We start from the raw sequence: 18,512 nt of genomic DNA, 5'->3' as shown, positions 1-18,512 counted from the left end.
GTCTTTAAACATTTAAGTTAGAAGAGTTACCTGTTTAAGTTTTCAAGCTGTGAATAATATATTTCCTCATTCTTTTCTTTCAGAATTTATGTCCTCTTTGGATTGAATCCTTCAAGGAATGGTAGTTTGATGAGGTGGAAAGGGCTTTAGCTGGTGAGTGAGAAGACTATTCTGAAACCTTGATTCCACCTCTTTTGGTTTTGAGTCCTTAAACAAAGGACTTAGTCTGAATCAGTTTTTCATACAAATATTGATTTTTTTTAAACTGTTTAACAGGGTGGCGCCTGTGGCTCAGTGAGTAGGGCGCCGGCCCCATATGCCAAGGGTGGCGGGTTCAAACCCAGCCCCGGCCAAACTGCAACAAAAAAATAGCCGGGCGTTGTGGCGGGCGCCTGTAGTCCCAGCTGCTCGGGAGGCTGAGGCAAGAGAATCGCGTAAGCCCGAGAGTTAGAGGTTGCTGTGAGCTGTGTGACGCCACGGCACTCTACCCAAGGGCGGTACAGTGAAACTCTGTCTCTACAAAAAAAAAAAAAAAAATGTTTAACAAATGGAGTTTTGAGCAATACAAAAAGCAACACTTGGTTCAGGATGAAGCCCCAAGGCAGTTGGCAAATGTATCTTCCCAATTCTTATGCTACTCTGTGGGATAATGTACTTATCTGAGTAGTACTGATTCCACCATAAGGCTGGGCTTCAAGGATTCTGTCCTCTTGTGGTTACGTTCTCTCTATGGTACTCTGTATTGAGGATGTCATACAGTGTCCACAGAGCATGGACACAAGAGTGTGACCTTGGATGAGGTGTTCTGGGGTTGCTGAATGCCATTAGCCCTGCACAAAGCTGCCTTATAAGAAATTGACCTGTCTGTGAAACCAACCCTCAGTTATTTATCAATCAAACATTTTCCTATTCTTGTGTAATGTCTGTTACTGGCTTTCAGCAAATAGAAAGGTTTCCACACATGATCTATGCAGACATCACCTAATAATAGGTTTAGCACCAAAATTTTTCAATAAATAGATGTTCTTTCTTAAGAATCAAACTTGCAGCTCAGTGGCCATAGCACAATGGTTATGGCAGCAGCCACATGCACTGAGGGTGGTAGGTACAAACCCAGCCCAAGCCAGCTAAATGACAATGACAACAGCAACAAAAAAATAGCCGGGCATCGTGGATGGCACCTGTGGTCCTAGCTACTTGGGAGGCTGAGGCAAGAGAATCACTTGGGCCCAGGAGTTGGAGGTTGCTGTGAGCTGTGACACCACAACACTCTACCAAGGGTGACATACTGAGACTCTGTCACAAAAAAAAAAGTTGGGCGGCGCCTGTGGCTCAGTCGGTAAGGCGCCGGCCCCATACACCGCGGGTGGCGGGTTCAAACCCAGCCCCAGCTGAACTGCAACCAAAAAATAGCTGGGCGTTGTGGCGGGCGCCTGTAGTCCCAGCTACTCAGGAGGCTGAGGCAAGAGAATTGCTTAAGCCCAGGAGTTGGAGGTTGCTGTGAGCTTGTGATGCCATGGCACTCTACCGAGGGCCATAAAGTGAGACCCTGTCTCTACAAAAAAAAAAAAAAAAATCAAATCTGCATTCGTGTAAACCATGACTCCATTTGGCATAACTTCTACTGGTATCTCTTACCACATGATCATATAAATGCTTTCATTGAACTCTGCAATCCTAGAGTGAAGGTAATTTGCCTCTTTTCTTTTTGCGTCACATGAACTTTTTCAGGTGAAGGAGGAAGGGAAGCACAGTTTTGAAAAGTAAACATGCAGATAAATAGTTTGGAACTTAGGATTTCCACGTGCTCAAGGGTGTATTTTTATATAAAAAGAAAAATAGGCATATCAAGCAATACAATATGCCCTTTCTCTGTAGCCCAGATGCTTTTCTTCTTTTTAGCTAGTTTCTGTAATCACTGGGGGTGTAATGCTTTGGATTTGTTTTATTTGCAGTTCATTCAGCTCTTTAATCTGTGGGTTTATGTCTTTCATCAAATTTAGGAAATTTCAGTCAGTTTTTTTTTAGTAATTTTTAGTCTTATTCTGTCCTTTCTTTTAGAGACTAATGATACAAGTGCTAGCTCAGATCCCTGAGATTCTGTTTTGTTTTGTTTTTTCTAGCCTATTTTCTCTCTGTTATTCAGAAAGGACAAGCTTCATTGATCTGTCCTTAGGTCACTGATGCTCTTCTGTCATCTCTACTCATACTTGTACTACTAAGTACATCTAGTAAGTTTTCCATTTTAGTTATAACATTTTCAATTCTATTAATCTCCACTAGGTTTTTTATAACTTTTATTTCTCTGCTGAGGTGTTCTGTTTTTCAATTTGCTTCAAGAGAATTCATAATTGTTGAAACATTTGATGATGGCTTCTTTAAAAACCTTGTCAGATAATTCCAACATATCATTTATCTTAATGTTGATTCTCTTTTCTCATTCAGGTTGTGATTTTCCTGTTTCTTGATATGACAAATGATTTTTGAATATATACTGGATACTTTGAACATTATGTTGTAAAACTCTGGATTTTACTGTATCTTCTTTTTTAGCAGGCAATCCAACTGTTGAAGTATAACAAGAGGGCCAGGTAGATATATGTGTTCTGGTTTTCTGAGCCCTACCTCCTATCTTCTCACCCCACACATCACTCCTGTAGAAGTTGAGTGCCAACTCTAGTCACCTCTTTGTAGATAGGCAGAGTGAATTTATCTCCCAAGTTGCCCAGGCTGACACTTTCCTGTAAAAAGGTGATGACACTAGTGTTGCCTCCAGGGGAGGTGTAAACTCAGAGCCAAGTTGGGCCTCTCCCTGACACCAGGAAAAGGGAGGAAAGTGAAGCTTCAACTACTCCTACCTCCTACTGACACATTCTGCCTTCTTGGAGGTGGGGGAGAGAAGTGGTAAGAAGGGAAATGGGGTACAGATGCACCCTTCTTTGGTGCTGCTTCATTCAGTGTCTTTACCATTTGTTTTCCATGTGGCCCCAATGACATCAATTAGGCTGAGAAGGAGTGAAGCATATTGGTGGCTGAACCCCCTCCCTCGCCATGTCACACAGCTCTTGCTATCTGGTGAGGGTGGAGGTTCAGCTTGCTGTGGGACCCTGCTGTGGTAACAGGAGCACTGATGGCATCTTTGGGGAGTAGGGGTACATGGGACATTAGCTCAGTTCTGCAGAAGAATGAGAGCGCTGCTGTTTATTTCCACAATGCAAGGAACAGGATGAAGGTGAAAGATCAACCCTTGCATCAGCCTTTGCTGAGACTACCATGGGGGTATGTATGGTTTTCCCGTTCTGTTAAGCTTCCCCAGTGCTTTGGCTAGGGAAAACAGGCTTTTGTTGAAGATTTTTGTTTGTGCCTGTTGGTGATTCCTGGTTGGGGGGGGAATTTTCTAGGGCCTCATCTAGGATATATGGGAAGAAATAAGGAAACCCAAGGAACTTGCTGCTGTGTGGTTGCTCAAGTCTTGAGGTTCCTAGGCAGTCCACCTTCTTCCCACCACTTCTTCTTCCTACCATTCAGTCTTCCTATATCAGTTTGTTCTATTAATTATGGGTTTTTTAGTTGACCTCTTTTTTTGGCCAAAACCAAAAATTTGGGTATGATTCTTTAATTCAAACAGGTGAGACACTCCCCCTAGATTCGCAGGTAGGTGCCAGCTTCTTCCCAAGGAAAAGTACTTTGGAGGAATGAACAAGCCATAAAATTTAGGTCATTGTCACTTGATTTCAAGAGGTTTCATCCCACTCTCATGCATTTTCATGTGATTTAAACATCGTTTATTTTCATTCTAACATACAAAAAAAGCACTTTACTAAAACAACTAGACAGATCAACATAAAAACATTGTATACTTAATTATGGTGTTTCAAGTTTTAAAGAATAAGTACATTTTGATTAATCTAATGCTGGTCATGTCCTCAAATTTGATTTTAAAATCTATTTTTCTTTGACTTTTAAAAACTTACTATAATTTTTGTTGGAAATGCAATACATAGTTGTTATGAAAAACTTTAAAATGTAGAAAAATTTAAAAAAGAAACTAAAAATATCTTTAATCTTACTACTGTCAATATTTTAGAATATACTCTTTCAGTATTTGGGGGTTTTGATCTGCATAGATACGTCCATTGGATACATGCTGTGTGCTTATTCTAAATATTGCTTTTTTTGAGACAGCCTCAAGCTGTTGCCCTGGGTAGAGTGCCGTGATGTCACAGCTCACAGCAATCTCCAACTCTTGGGCTCAAGCCATCCTCTTGCCTCAGAGATGGGGTCTTCCTTTTGCTTAGGCTGGTCTTTAACCTGTGAGCTCAAGCAATCCACCCCCCCTCACCCTCCCAGAGTGCTAGGAGTCCAGGTGAGAGCCACCGTGCCCAGCTGAATCTTAATTTATTTGAACAATCTCCTTTTGTTGAACATTTAGATTATTTCCTCATTTTTATTTTTTGCTACTATAAATAGTGCTGCAAAGTATAATTTTTCAAATAAATGTGTATCTTTAAGTAATTGTGATTATTTATTTAGGACAGATTTCTTTCTTCAATCTTTATTTTATCTCACACTATAAAATTAATGCCAGTATTTTAGTCTGTTCAGTAGAGATTTAGAAATAATCAACTTCTTAGTTTAGAACTTTGCAAAACACTGTGAAAACACACAATTATGTACACAGTTATATTGACGTGGGGTTGTGTTTCTAGTGCATTTTATATTTTTATTATTAGATGCTTTAATACAGCTTGTGATTTTTTTCACTAGTCTCCATAATTACTCTGAATTAGTGATGAAAGGTTCTTACTATATTGGATGTTTTCACTGAAATATTTAGTCTGAAATAGCCAACAGCATCTTTAAAATATATCTGAACGCATGGCTGTTGTTTTTCAGGTTTATGGGCTTTGTATTTGCAGTGTTAGCTCTTTGTGGTATCATGGAAAAATATATACCATGTGAATTTCTTAATGGTCTATAGGAAAAATATTGTTGAACATACAATTTGTTTGAGAACATCCACCGGTCATATGTAAATCAATGGAATCTTTAAATATCTTTGGCTTATAAAAATCACATGATTTTTAAAAGAAGTGAGCCAGCTTATCATTGTAAAGCATTATATAATTAAGCTTCAGTAGAAAAGGGTACCAAAAATATCTCCAAGATGAAAAACAAATTGTTTGAATTCATATGATTGCATGATGAAAAGAAATAAATGGTAGGTAAAGTTCTTCAGCTCCTAAAATTTTCAAAGGTAGACAAAATATTCGTATAAAAGGGTTTAAAGATTAAATTGCCTTAAATTGCCTTTCTTCCCTCAGAAAATAGATACGGATATGGCTCTTTGTAGCAACAGATCTCTTCTGTAATTGAAATGATAAATAGAGCTGGGCAAAACCTGAGGTGGTTTGGAGTTTGAGCTGAGAGTGTTACATTTACACTTTCCAAGTTTTCATTCTTAACTCTTGACTCTGGGGCTGAAAAATGATCTCTTCCCCCCCCCCCCTTTTTTTTGTTGTTGTTGTTTTTTTCTTTTTTTCCCTTTAAAATAAATCTTTCCCTGCTTAACTACCGGGGGAATATTATGAAAACATTCAGAACTAACACAGCTAAAAACCATGCATCAGCATTGTGAAAAGGCCTATAATCCCAGAGAGAGAAAAACTCCAAACATTATCAGCAGCAAAAGGCTCTTTGCTGTTGATTCTGAGAAATGGTAAGTTTGTGGTTCTTGCTGCTCATTTAGCAAAAATAAACTTACAGAAAAAAAGCAAGGAAGGAAGGAAGAAAAGAGAAAGCAAAAAATAAAAATAAAAACCACATAGAAAACACTTCCTTGTGTTACTCTTCACCCAGGTATCTCACGACCAAGTAGCCTGTCATACTGTCACAGGGTGAGAGCTTATGTAAGGGAGGAATGGGAAGGGGAAGGTGGATGCAATGAGAAGCACAGAGGAACTTTAAGCTTTGGGGGTTGCTTCCTCCTCCATGTAGCTTTGTCTGTCCAGAGAAGACTATAGGTGGGAGACACCAGTTTTATTCCACTTGCCTTCTCAAGGCAGAGTGGGACTGGGTGGGGAATATTAAATAAGTCAGATTAAAAAAAAAAAAAAAGCAGATATCCTCAGAACAATTCTTTTTTTTTCTTTTTCTTTTTCTTTTTCTTAGTACAGCTGGGGTCTTGCTTTTTGCTCAGGCTGGTGTCAAACTTGTGAGCCCGAGCAATCCACCTGCCTCGGCCTCCCAGAGTGCTAGGATTACAGGTATGAGCCTCCACTCCCACCTTCTCAGAACAATTATGACTAATTCCCCTAGACACACACAATTAAAGTAAACGCTACCCTCTTACCAAGAGTTCTCTGGCTCCTTTTGGTATTTCACTATAGTTTAAAAGGCCAGTGTTTATATGTCGATCACAAAATATATAAAATTTTTTGGAGGGTGTTGTGGTGATAATTTTTTGTTTCACTGCCTTCTCACCTGATTATGAACTCCTTGAGGGTATCCTTGAATCAAGACTTTGTCATGTAGCCGGCATTCAGCAGTAATTATAGCTGCTGATATTTATCGAGCAACTATTGCCTCCAAGAAATTATGTTAAATAATTTTATGCGGATAATAAACAGAGGAATTTGAAAGAATTAAATAACTCATCTAAGGAACACAAGCTAGGAACCAGGCTTGTGATCAGTAATGTCTCCTGTACTTGTTAAATGAATGTGGGAAGCTCTCTTGATCTTCCCCTGTTGTGATAACCAACAGATAGCTGATATTTTTATTTATTTATTTATTTATTTATTATTGTTGGGGATTCATTGAGGGTACAATAAATCAGATTACACTGATTGCATTTGTTAGGCAAACTCCCTCTTGCAATTGTGTCTTGACCCCAAAAGGTGTGGCACACACCAAGGCCCCACCCCCCTCCCTCCTTCCCTGTCTCTGCTCTTCCTTTCTCCAACCCTCCCTCCTTTTTTGTCTCTCTGCTCTCCCCTTCTCCCACCCCCACCATGACCTAAATTGTCATTAACTGTCCTCATATCAAAATTGAGTACATAGGATTCATGCTTCTCCATTCTTGTGATGCTTTACTAAGAATAATGTCTTCCTCCTCCATCCAAGTTAATACAAAGGATGTAAAGTCTCCATTTTTTTTAATGGCTGAATAATATTCCATGGTGTACAGCTTGTTAATCCATTCCTAGGTTGGTGGGCATTTAGGCTGTTTCCACATTTTGACAATTGTAAATTGAGCTGCTATAAACAGTCTAGTGCAAGTGTCCTTATGATAAAAGAATTTTTTTCCTTCTGGGTAGATGCCCAGTAATGGGGTTGCAGAATCAAATGGGAGGTCTAGCTTGAGTGCTTTGAGGTTTCTCCATACTTCTTTCTTTTTATTTTTTATTAAACCATAGCTGTGTACATTAGTATGATCGTGGGGCACCATACACTTGGTTCATAGATCGTTTGACACATTTTCATCACATTAGTTAACATAGCTTTTGTAGCATCCATACTTCCTTCCAAAGAAGTTGTACCTAGTTTGCAGTCCCACCAGCAGTGTAAAAGTGTTCCCTTCTCTCCACATCTGTGCCAGCATCTGCAGTTTTGAGATTTTATGATGTGGGCCATTCTCGCCAGGGTTAGATGGTATCTCAGCGTAGTTTTGATTTGCATTTCTCTAATAGATAGGGATGATGAACATTTTTTCGTATGTTTGTTAGCCATTTGTCTGTCCTCTTTAGAGAAGGTTCTATTCATGTCTCTTGCCCATTGATATCGGGGATTGGTGGCTTTTTCATGTGGATTAATTTTGAAATCTTGTTATCAAGCTTTTGTCTGAATCAAAATATGCAAATAACCTTTCCCATTGTGTAGGTTACCTATTTGCTTTGGTTGTTTTCTCCTTAGCTGTACAGAAACTTTTCGGTTTAATGAAGTTCCATTTTTTTATTTTTGTTGTTGTTGCGATTGCCATGGCAGTCTTCTTCATGAAGTCTTTCTCCAGGCCAATATCTTAGTATTTTTCCTATGCTTTCTTTGAAGATTTTTATTGTTTCATGCCTTAAATTTAAGTCCTTTATCCATCTTGAATCATTTTTTGTGAGTAGGGAAAGGTGTGGGTCCAGTTTCAGTCTTTTACATGTGGATATCCAGTTCTCCCAACACCATTTATTGAATCGGGAGTCTTTCCCCCAAGGTATGTTCTTGTTTGGTTTATCAAAGATTAGTTGGTTGTAAGACGTTAGTTTCATTTTCTGGTTTTCTATTCGATCCCAGGTGTTTATGTCTCTATTTTTGTGTCAGTACCATGCTGCCTTGATAACTATGGCTTTGTAGTACAGCCTAGAATCTGGTATGGTGATGCCTCCAGCTTTATTTTTATTACTGAGAACTGCCTTAGCTATACAGGGTTTTTTCTGGTTCTATACAAAACGCAGAATCATTTTTTCCAAATCTTGAAAGTATGATGTTGGTATTTTAATAGGAATGGCATGGAATAGGTAGATTGCTTTGGGAAGTATAGACATTTTAACAATCTTGATTCTTCCCAGCCATGAGCATGGTATGTTCTTCCGTTTGTTAATATCCTCTACTATTTCCTTTCTGAGGATTTCACAATTTTCTTTATAAAGGTCCTTCACCTCCTTTGTTAGGTATATTCCCAGGTATTTCATTTTCTTTGAAACTATGGTGAAGGGAGTTGTGTCCTTAATTAGCTTCTCATCTTGACTGTTATTGTCATATACAAAGGCTACTGACTTGTGGAAATTGATTTTATATCCTGAGACATTACCGTATTTTTTTGATGACTTCCAGGAGTCTTGTGGTTGAGTCTTTGGAATTCTCTAAGTATAAGACCATGTTGTCAGCAAAGAGGGAGAGTTTGACCTCCTCTGCTCCCATTTGGATTCCCTTTATTTCCTTGTCGTGGCTAATTGTATTGGCTAGAACTTCCAGCACTATGTTGAATAGTAAAGGTGATGGAGGACAACCTTGTCTGGTTCCAGTTCTAAGAGAAAAACCTTTCAGTTTTACTCCATTCAGTAAAGTATTAGCTGTGGTTTTGTCATAGATAGCTTCAGTCAGTTTCAGAAATGTGCCACCTATTCCTATACTCTTCCATGTTCTAGTTAGAAAAGGATGCTGGATTTTATCAAATGCTTTTTCTGCATCTATTGAGAGGATCATAAGGTCTTACTTTTGCCTCTGTTAATATGGTGGATAATGTATATGGACTTGTGTATGTTAAACCAGCCTTGCATCTCTGGGATGAAACCTACTTGATCATGATGTATGACTTTTTTGATGATAAGCTGTAATTTATTGGCTAGTATTTTTTTTTGAAAATTTTTGCATCTATATTTATTAGTAAAATTGTTCTGAAATTCTCCTTTTTAGTTGGGTCTTTTCCTGGTTTTGGTATCAGGGTGATGTTTGCTTTGTAGAATGTATTGGAAAAGATTCCTTCCTCCTCTTTTGGAATAATTTCTGCAGTACAGGAATAAGCTCGTCCTTGAAGGTTTGATAGAATTCTGGTGAAGCCATCTGGACTAGGGCATTTTTTTGTTGGAAGCTTTTTTATTGTTTCTTTAATCTCAGTGCTTGAAATTGGTCTGTTCAGGAGCTCTGTTTCTTCCTGGCTAAGTCTAGGGAGAGGGTGTGATTCCAAATATTGATCCATTTCCTTCACATTGTCAAATTTTTGGGCAAAGAGTTGCTGGTAGTATTCAGAGATGATCTCTTGTATCTCTGTGGGATCCAGTTGTTATTTCCCCTTTATCATTTCTGATTGAGGTTACTAGAGATTTTACTTTTCCATTTCTAGTTAGTCTGGCAAAAGGTTTATTTTATTAATTTTTTCAAAAAAACAACTCCTTGTTTCATAAATTTTCTGAATGATTATTTTGTTTTCAGTTTCATTGATTTCTGATTTGATTTTGGATATATCTTTTCTTCTACTAGGTTTAGATTGTTCTTCTTTTTCCAATTCCATAAGATGGCTTGTGAGTTTGTTGATGTGCTCTCTTTCTGTTTTTCGAATGTAGGCATCTAAAGCAGTAAATTTTCCTCTCAAAACTGCTTTTGCCATAACCCACAGGTTTTGGTAGCTTGTGTCTTCATTGTTGTTATGCTCAAGGAAGTTAATGATTTCCTGTTTTATTTCTTCCTGCACCTATCTGTCATTCAACAGAAGGTTGTTTAATTTCTATGCCTTTGTGTAGGGTTAAAAGTTTTTGTTAGAGTTGAGTTCCACCTTTACTCCCTTATGGTCTGAGAAGATACAAGGTAAAATTTCAATTTTTTTTTATTCTGTTGAGGTTTGTTTTGTGGCCTAAGAAATGATCAATTTTAGAGAATGTTCCATGGGGCAATGAGAAGAATGTATATTCTTTATCTTTGGGATGAAGTGTTCTATATGCGTCTATCAAGCACAGTTGTTCTAGGGTCTCATTTAAGTCCCTTATATCTTTGTTTAATTTCTGTTTAGAGGATCTATCCAGTTCTGTCAGAGGAGTGTTAAAGTCCCCTGTTATTATGGTATTATAGGATATCAAATTGCTCAGACAGAGTAAGGTCTGTTTCAAAAATATGGGAGCATCCAAATATTTAGAATTGAAACATCTTCTTGTTTTTTTTTTTTCCCTGACCAATATAAAGTGACTATCTTTGTCCTTTTTGACTTTAGTTGCTTTAAATCCACATGTATCTGAAAATAAGATTGCATAATGAAGTTGATGTCTAGACAATCTGGGGTATAAGTACAGCTCTGCTCCTAATTCCCTGTGTCAGTTTTTTGTCCTTGATTGTAAAATGGGTATAATAAAACTTGCTTTATGGGGAAGTTGTGATAATGAAGTGGGAAAGATCTTTGTATAGCAAGTGACCTGTGGTTGGTGCTCAAAAAATAGTCCCTGAATCTTGGGTTGGTTCCTCATTTGTCAGATGGAGGAGGTCAGTTTTTTAGGGTCAATTTCAGCTCTGTGAAAATATGATTTTAGTTTTTGTTTTAAATTTACAACCTTTTATCTGCTCTTCTTTCTCTCAAACTCAAATGACATTGGTGGGAAGAGTTTTTGTTTCATTTTTGTGTGAAATCTTCATATTTAGCCTTTTGTAGCATTTTGGTTCGTACGAATTTAGGAAATGCATTTTCCTTTCATTTTAGTTTTATTAAATTATTTGACTTAGTTTATTTGACTGAAGAATCTTATGTTTGGACAGATCTAGGAGGATTAAATGTGTTGAAAAGATTCTTGTAAGTTTGCAGTTGTTTTTGATTAAAGTTGTCAAAAAGAACTTTGAAAATTACCTTATAAAGATGCTACTTCCTCTTCACAGAAGTACAAGATTATGTCTTTTTGAGGAAGTGTGTAAAAACAAAATAGTAGAGCAATCTTCATAAAAAATCATCATGGCAGACTGTCTGAAAAACATTAGTGTAAAATTTAAATTTTATTTTATTTTATTTTTTTTTTGAGACAGAGTCTCACTATGTCACCCTCAGGAGAGTTTTGTGGCATCACAACTCACAGCAACCTCAAACTCTTGGGCTTCAGTGACTCTCCTGCCTCAGCCTCCCACTATAGGTGCCCACCATAACGTCTGGCTATTTTTTTGTTGTAGTTGTCATTGTTGTTTGGCAGGCCTGGGCTGGGTTCAAATCCACCAGCCCTGGTGTATGTGGCTGGCGCCCTAACCACTGAACTACGGGAGCCAAGCCTAAAATTTTAAATCTTGATTGAATGTATAACAGGGTAGAAAACCATAAACTTATCTGAAAAAAATATAATTAAAAAAGTTAGATGAAGGATACAGTGTAAAAAGTTACTTTAATTTTGGGTCTTTTTTCTTTTCTTTTAAAACTGCAGGATGCTATTTAAAGAACAGGTCAATTAAATATGATTGGATATGTGCATGTATTTTAATTCTAAAAATTCATTTCAGTTAGTTGAAGTGTAGGGCAAAATAAAAAGGGCCACAGGAAAATGAAAATGAGAGTTGATACCAAGGAAAGGTAGAATAAAGAAAGAAAAATAGGAAAAGAAAAATCATTTACTAAAAAGAGGGAAGGGATTGGAGTGGGAAGGAGGCTAAGTTAGTTTCTGAAATGAGTGGTAGAGATGCTTTAATCTTGAAGCTAAATTGGTTGCCACCTGCTATACTCTGCTCTTTGAAATAATTAACATTGATCATTGCTCTTCAGCCACATTGATACTTATTTCTTGGAGTTCTAGGTTTAGAATACCAAAGTGGAGGTGGTTACTTAAGCTTCAAAAGAAATGGTCAGAGTTCTCAGAAGGCTGGAAAGAACCAAGCTGAAGGGTTCTGGCTGAAGCAGAACCTTCAGAGTGAGTGTGGTGATCAAAAGGTAATAAGTTATTTTACACAATGACAGGATGGCTATTAGGAGCTGCTGTGACTAGTTCATGTGACATCTCTCATTCAAAGGACCCATCACCTGTCCTGGTGAGTTGAATTTAGGAAGGACATTTCTCCATCCTTGCTTTCAATCCGCCATTCTGGAAACAAAACAATATTTTTCTGAACTCCATTCCTGCCACAAATTGGTTATGAGACCTTGGCCAGTCATTTCACCTCTGTGAGCCTCAGTTTCCTCTAAGAAATGAGGATGCTGGTTCCCAGTCTTCTATAGCTCCTACCCAGGGCTTGGCACATGATGGTCCCCAGGCTAAGACGGGCCTGTTATTTCTTTATTACTTTATTATTTAGTTTTTATTTCATAATCATACTCTTTACTCTGCAATCCAGCTAGACACGGAGAGGAATAAGGAAAATGTTATAAAAGAACTGCAGTGAGAACACAAAGATTACAGGATATTGCGAGCAAATTGGGTAGAGGAGTGTTCTCCTGAACTGCACAAGGAATGGTTTGGTGGTTGAAACAAAACATTATGTCAAATTTATTACAGTTGTCCATAGTGGGTAATGGGGGTGTCTTGCTGGTCCTGCCATTCTTGGACACAGAGTGCTCCGTGGCTTCCACAACACTCATGCCCTCTCATCACCTTGCCAAAGCCCACATGCTTTCCATCCAACCCCTCAGTCTGGGTAGTGCAGATGAAAAACTGGGAACCGTTTGTGTTGGGTCCAACATTTGCCATGGACGAGATGCCAGGACCTGTGTGCTTCAGGACGAAGTTCTCATCTTCAAATTTCTCCCCAGGGATAGACTTGCCACCAGGGCTGCCGCACCCACGGCATATAGCCGTAGTGAGGCAGTACTGTCCGCGTTACAGAACGACGGGAAGGTGGTTTGTGCTCCTCGGAGCTTTGCCCCCAGCGCCCCCAGTATACACAGCATCAGAAATGTTGCCTAGCATGCTCAGTTACCCGCTTAAGTTTAAAGATTGTGGCGTCTACTCATGTGTTTGTCATCCTGTATCAGAAGTCTGTTTGTTCTCATAAATTGTCAATATGTACTTTCCTAAGAATGAGCACAATGTATTACTAATCTAGATAGAGTACAGCCTTGTGAGTTGCTAAACTCAGTGGCACCAACAATGAGCACATAAAGATGTTTTCCCACCAGTGAGCTAAGACGATAAGCCCAAGGACATGAAATACAAATTATCTACATAAGTTACAAAGTCACTGAAACACATCCACCCACCATAAAGTCCTGTTCAGAACATCTTGTTTCACCAATTGTCACGCATAATAAAAATCAATAGGAAAAATAATACTTGTTAAGGAATTTACTCTAAATTAAAATTATAATTATCAATAACAATAAGATTAAATAGTAAATGTAAAATTAGTCAAGCATTAACGTAAAGAAGATGTCAAGCTGTTCTAAAAAGATAATAAGAAACTGAGATAGGAGGAAGCGGGCAGAGTTGACTAATAACCGCCACCCTCCGGAAGCGGAACGTTAAAACATAACATGATAAATCACACTTGTAAACGCAAAGATAACCCGCACACGTAAGCAAAAAGATTACATTATGTAAGCTCTGTAAAAATGTATAAATACCAACATGTGTACCCAATAAATTTACAGCTGCATACTTCACCCGTGGTGTGCCAGACTGTCTTTCCTGCGCCGACCTCTCAACTTTCCTCGTTCCTTCTCCCTGCACTCCCTCGGACTGAAGGCCACCGACTGAGCGGGCCGTTGCAGGTGGCGCCTCGAACAGGGACCTGAAGGACAGGTAATCTTCTCTCTCTTTCTTTCTTTTTCAAGGTTGAGGGCGGCTCTCACCAGGGAGCTGCAGTCCCGCCGGTAAAGGCTGACCGGTTAAGTGTGAGCAATCAGCAGGTACCATGGGGCACGCATTAACCAAAGATATTAAAGCATGCATGGATGCCTCACCAGCTATAGTCCAAGGTATGGCCTATGCTGCAGCAATGCAAGGACAGAAATTCAGCGCCTATATTAAAAATACCTTCAATAAGGGAGGTAAGGGGCCGAGAGCTCCTGCTGACACTTGCTACAATTGTGGCAAGCCAGGTCACATGCAGAAGGACTGTAAACAGTCCCATGCCAATAAGCCGAGGGGGGAACCGCCCGGCTTATGCCCTCGTTGTAAGAAGGGGCGACATTAGAGAAATGAATGTAAATCAAAATTTCATAAGAATGGAACCCCCTTAAATAACAAGGGAGACACTGATCCTGAGGATCAGGACGTACAGAGATCAAAAAACTAGATAAGGGGCATTCTCCCAGCCCAGGCCCCAAGGGAGAGCAGGCTGTAGCTTGTAACACACAGCCTTTATCTACATTGAATCCTCAAGCCCCTGAATTTACTATTCATGACCTTTCACAGGGCACTCCTGAGAGTGCAGGTTTAAATTTAGCAAATGAAAAGAATGTCTTATTATCCAAATAGGACGGTGTTACTTTAATCCCCACTGCAATGAAAAGACAACTTTTGCCTGGAACGATTGGAATTATAATTAGTAGAAGTTCAAATTATACTAAAAACTTTGAAGTTATTCCAGTAGTAGTCAACTCAGATTCGGAAAAGACAACGCAGAAGGAGACGCCAACAGCTACTACAAAATCTCACCCGCCGCTTGAAAAAAATGAAAGTACACTCGCCGATAGCAAACAAAACCACCGGACGCATTTCCACTGACTCCAAGACAACTGAAAAAGCCCAGCAGAGAAGGAAGCTGGGGGCCCCCCTGCCCTTCGTGGGGCGGGCCTGCCTCCCAAGTGTTACAGCCCCCAGACAACAGCACTGACAGAATCCCAAGGGTGAAATTTAAAACCTTTATTATTGACCCTTTACCACTAGTAATTTGTATAAATAAAAAAAATATTTTTACAAACTGAATCTTTGTCAACAGATAAAATTCTTACCTTTTAAACCTTCTAATTATCAGTTTAGCTGAGTGAATAGGTGACTTCATGGTAAACTGAGATCCTGTCTGGTGGAAAGTGAGCTTTTGAGAGTAAGAAAAATTAAACAGAAAGGAGAATGACATTGTGTAAAGAAAGAGTCTTGTGTGATAAATTTTGTCCTGAAACAGAATAGTTATGTAAAAAAGTAAAAGGCAGGGCAAAAGTTCAAGAAAGTTTAAAATGTTTGTAGATGGTCTGTGCAGGTTAAATGAAACTCATAAAAAAGAATTTATGAAAGAATTTACATGTAATCCAGTTAACTATATATTTCCTTTAAAATCTTTTAACTTGTAAAAATAACTAATTGTATTACATCCTTTAATATTCAACATGATAAACAAGTAAATGTTATGTTAACTATAAAAAAACCTTCTTATGTGATATTACCTGTAAATCTACAAAGCAATCCATAGTATGATAATACAACATTACAAGTGTTAAAAACACTTAATGAATTAATTAGACCTAAGAAATTTATGACAGCTTTAATTTTAAACATTGCAACGTTAATTTCTATAATCACTACTTTTGCTGTAACTACTACAGCTTTAATGCAACAAATACATACAACATACTATGTCAATACTCTTAACAATAATATAACTTTAACATTAATGACACAAGCTAATATGGATAATAAGCTTAAAACTAAATTAAATGTGTTAAAAAAAGTAGTCTTAACTTTAGATCAGAACATTAAGTACATACAGCAGAAACTACAAACAAAGTATCACTCAGCATTTCAGACTATTTGCATTACACCTTTACCATACAACATGTCTGAATCATAAAGTAAAGTACAAGCACATTTACAAAGTGTTTGGAAAGACAATAATATAACACATGATTTACACGGCTTACAACAAGATATTACAGCCCTAAGTCAAGCTCACTTGCCAGTAACTTCTCTTAATACATTAGCTCAATCTTTAACTAATAGGTTTAGAACACTCAATCCTCTTGACTGGATCCAGTATATTGTGCTCATAACCATTATTGGTTATTTGTTATTTTGTGTTATGTTGTTGTTACCATGTCTCATACGGTGTCTGTTTTCCTCTATTATCTCTATACACCAAAAAGTCTTTGAACTGCGGTTTAAAAACAAAAAAGGGGGAAATGCCGCACCCACGGCATATAGCCGTAGTGAGGCAGTACTGTCCGCGTTACAGAACGACGGGAAGGTGGTTTGTGCTCCCCGGAGCTTTGCCCCCAGCGCCCCCAGTATACACAGCATCAGAAATGTTGCCTAGCATGCTCAGTTACCCGCTTAAGTTTAAAGATTGTGGCGTCTACTCATGTGTTTGTCATCCTGTACCAGAAGTCTGTTTGTTCTGATAAATTGTCAATATGTACTTTCCTAAGAATGAGCACAATGCACTACTAATTCAGATAGAGCACAGCCTTGTGAGCTGCTAAACTCAGTGGCACCAACAATGAGCACATAAAGATGTTTTCCCACCAGTGAGCTAAGACGATAAGCCCAAGGACATGAAATACAAATTATCTACGTAAGTTACAAAGTCACTGAAACACATCCACCCACCATAAAGTCCTGTTCAGAACATCTTGTTTCACCAATTGTCACGCATAATAAAAATCAATAGGAAAAATAATACTTGTCAAGGAATTTACTCTAAATCAAAATTATAATTATCAATAACAATAAGATCAAATAGTAAATGTAAAATTAGTCAAGCATTAACGTAAAGAAGATGTCAAGCTGTTCTAAAAAGATAATAAGAAACTGAGATAGGAGGAAGCGGGCAGAGTTGACTAATAACCGCCACCCTCCGGAAGCGGAACGTTAAAACATAACATGATAAATCACACTTGTAAACGCAAAGATAACCCGCACACGTAAGCAAAAAGATTACATTATGTAAGCTCTGTAAAAATGTATAAATACCAACATGTGTACCCAATAAATTTACAGCTGCATACTTCACCCATGGTGTGCCAGACTGTCTTTCCTGCGCCGACCTCTCAACTTTCCTCGTTCCTTCTCCCTGCACTCCCTCGGACTGAAGGCCACCGACAGGGCGGTCCGTTGCACAGGGCCATATGGCGCGTGAAGTCCCCGCCCTGGCACATAAACCCTGGGATAATTCTGTGAAAGCAGGAACCCTTATAACCAAATCCTTTTCTCCAGTGCTCGGAGCATGGAAGTTTCTGCTGTGTTTGGAACTTTGTCTGCAAGCAGCTGGAAGGAGACTTGGCCCAAGGGCTCACCATCAGCATCAATATCGAGGAACACACTGGGGTTGACCATGGCTGATTCCAGAAGACTGTGGGAAGCGGCAGCATCTGCAAAACCTGCCACTTGCTTTTACATGGCCTGTGAGCTAAGAATAGCTTTTACATTATTAAATGATTGAAAAGAATCAAAAAATAATATTTTGCAACACATACAAATGAAATAAAATCCAAATTTCTTTGTCCGTAAAAAAAAAAAAAGAAAATAAGATTGCAACTCCTCTTTTCTTCTGAATTTCATTTGCCTGAAAATTTGTCTTCCAAACCTTGAGTCAGTTTTTTTTTTTTTTTTTTTTGGTAGAGACAGAGTCTCACTTTATGGCCCTCTGTAGAGTACCGTGGCCTCACACAGCTCACAGCAACCTCCAACTCCTGGGCTTAAGTGATTCTCTTGCCTCAGCCTCCCAAGTAGCTGGGACTACAGATGTCCACCACAACGCCCGGCTATTTTTTGGTTGCAGTTTGGCAGGGGTCAGGTTTGAACCCGTCACCCTCGGTATATGGGGCCAGCGCCTTACTGACTGAGCCACAGGCGCTGCCCCACCTTGAGTCAGTTTTAATTTGTCTTTTGAAGCTAGGTGTGTTTCCTGCAGACAGCAAATGGATGGCTTGTGTTTTTTAATCCAGTCAGCCAATCTATGTCTCTTCAGTGGGAAATTCAAGCAATTAACATTTATTGAGATAATTGATAAGTGTGGTAGTATTCTTTTTGTGTGTGTGTGTGTGTGTGGTTTTTGGCCGGGGCTGGGTTTGAACCTGCCACCTCCAGCATATGGGACTGGCGCCCTACTCCTTGAGCCACAGGCGCCACCCAAGTGTGGTAGTATTCTATTCATCTTATTTTGTGAGAGTCCTTTGCTTAGTTTTCTCTTATGCATCA

General features: G+C 38.8%; 1 pseudogene; it reads right to left on the bottom strand.

The window, feature by feature from the left end:
* Positions 1-12,805: 12,805 nt before the first annotated feature.
* LOC128571700 (peptidyl-prolyl cis-trans isomerase A-like) lies at positions 12,806-17,678 on the bottom strand (annotated as a pseudogene).
* Positions 17,679-18,512: the final 834 nt, after the last annotated feature.

Source organism: Nycticebus coucang, chromosome 19 (assembly GCF_027406575.1).
Source record: "Nycticebus coucang isolate mNycCou1 chromosome 19, mNycCou1.pri, whole genome shotgun sequence".
Classification (NCBI taxonomy): Eukaryota; Metazoa; Chordata; class Mammalia; order Primates; family Lorisidae; genus Nycticebus; species Nycticebus coucang.
This window is presented reverse-complemented; position numbering and strand designations above follow the sequence as displayed.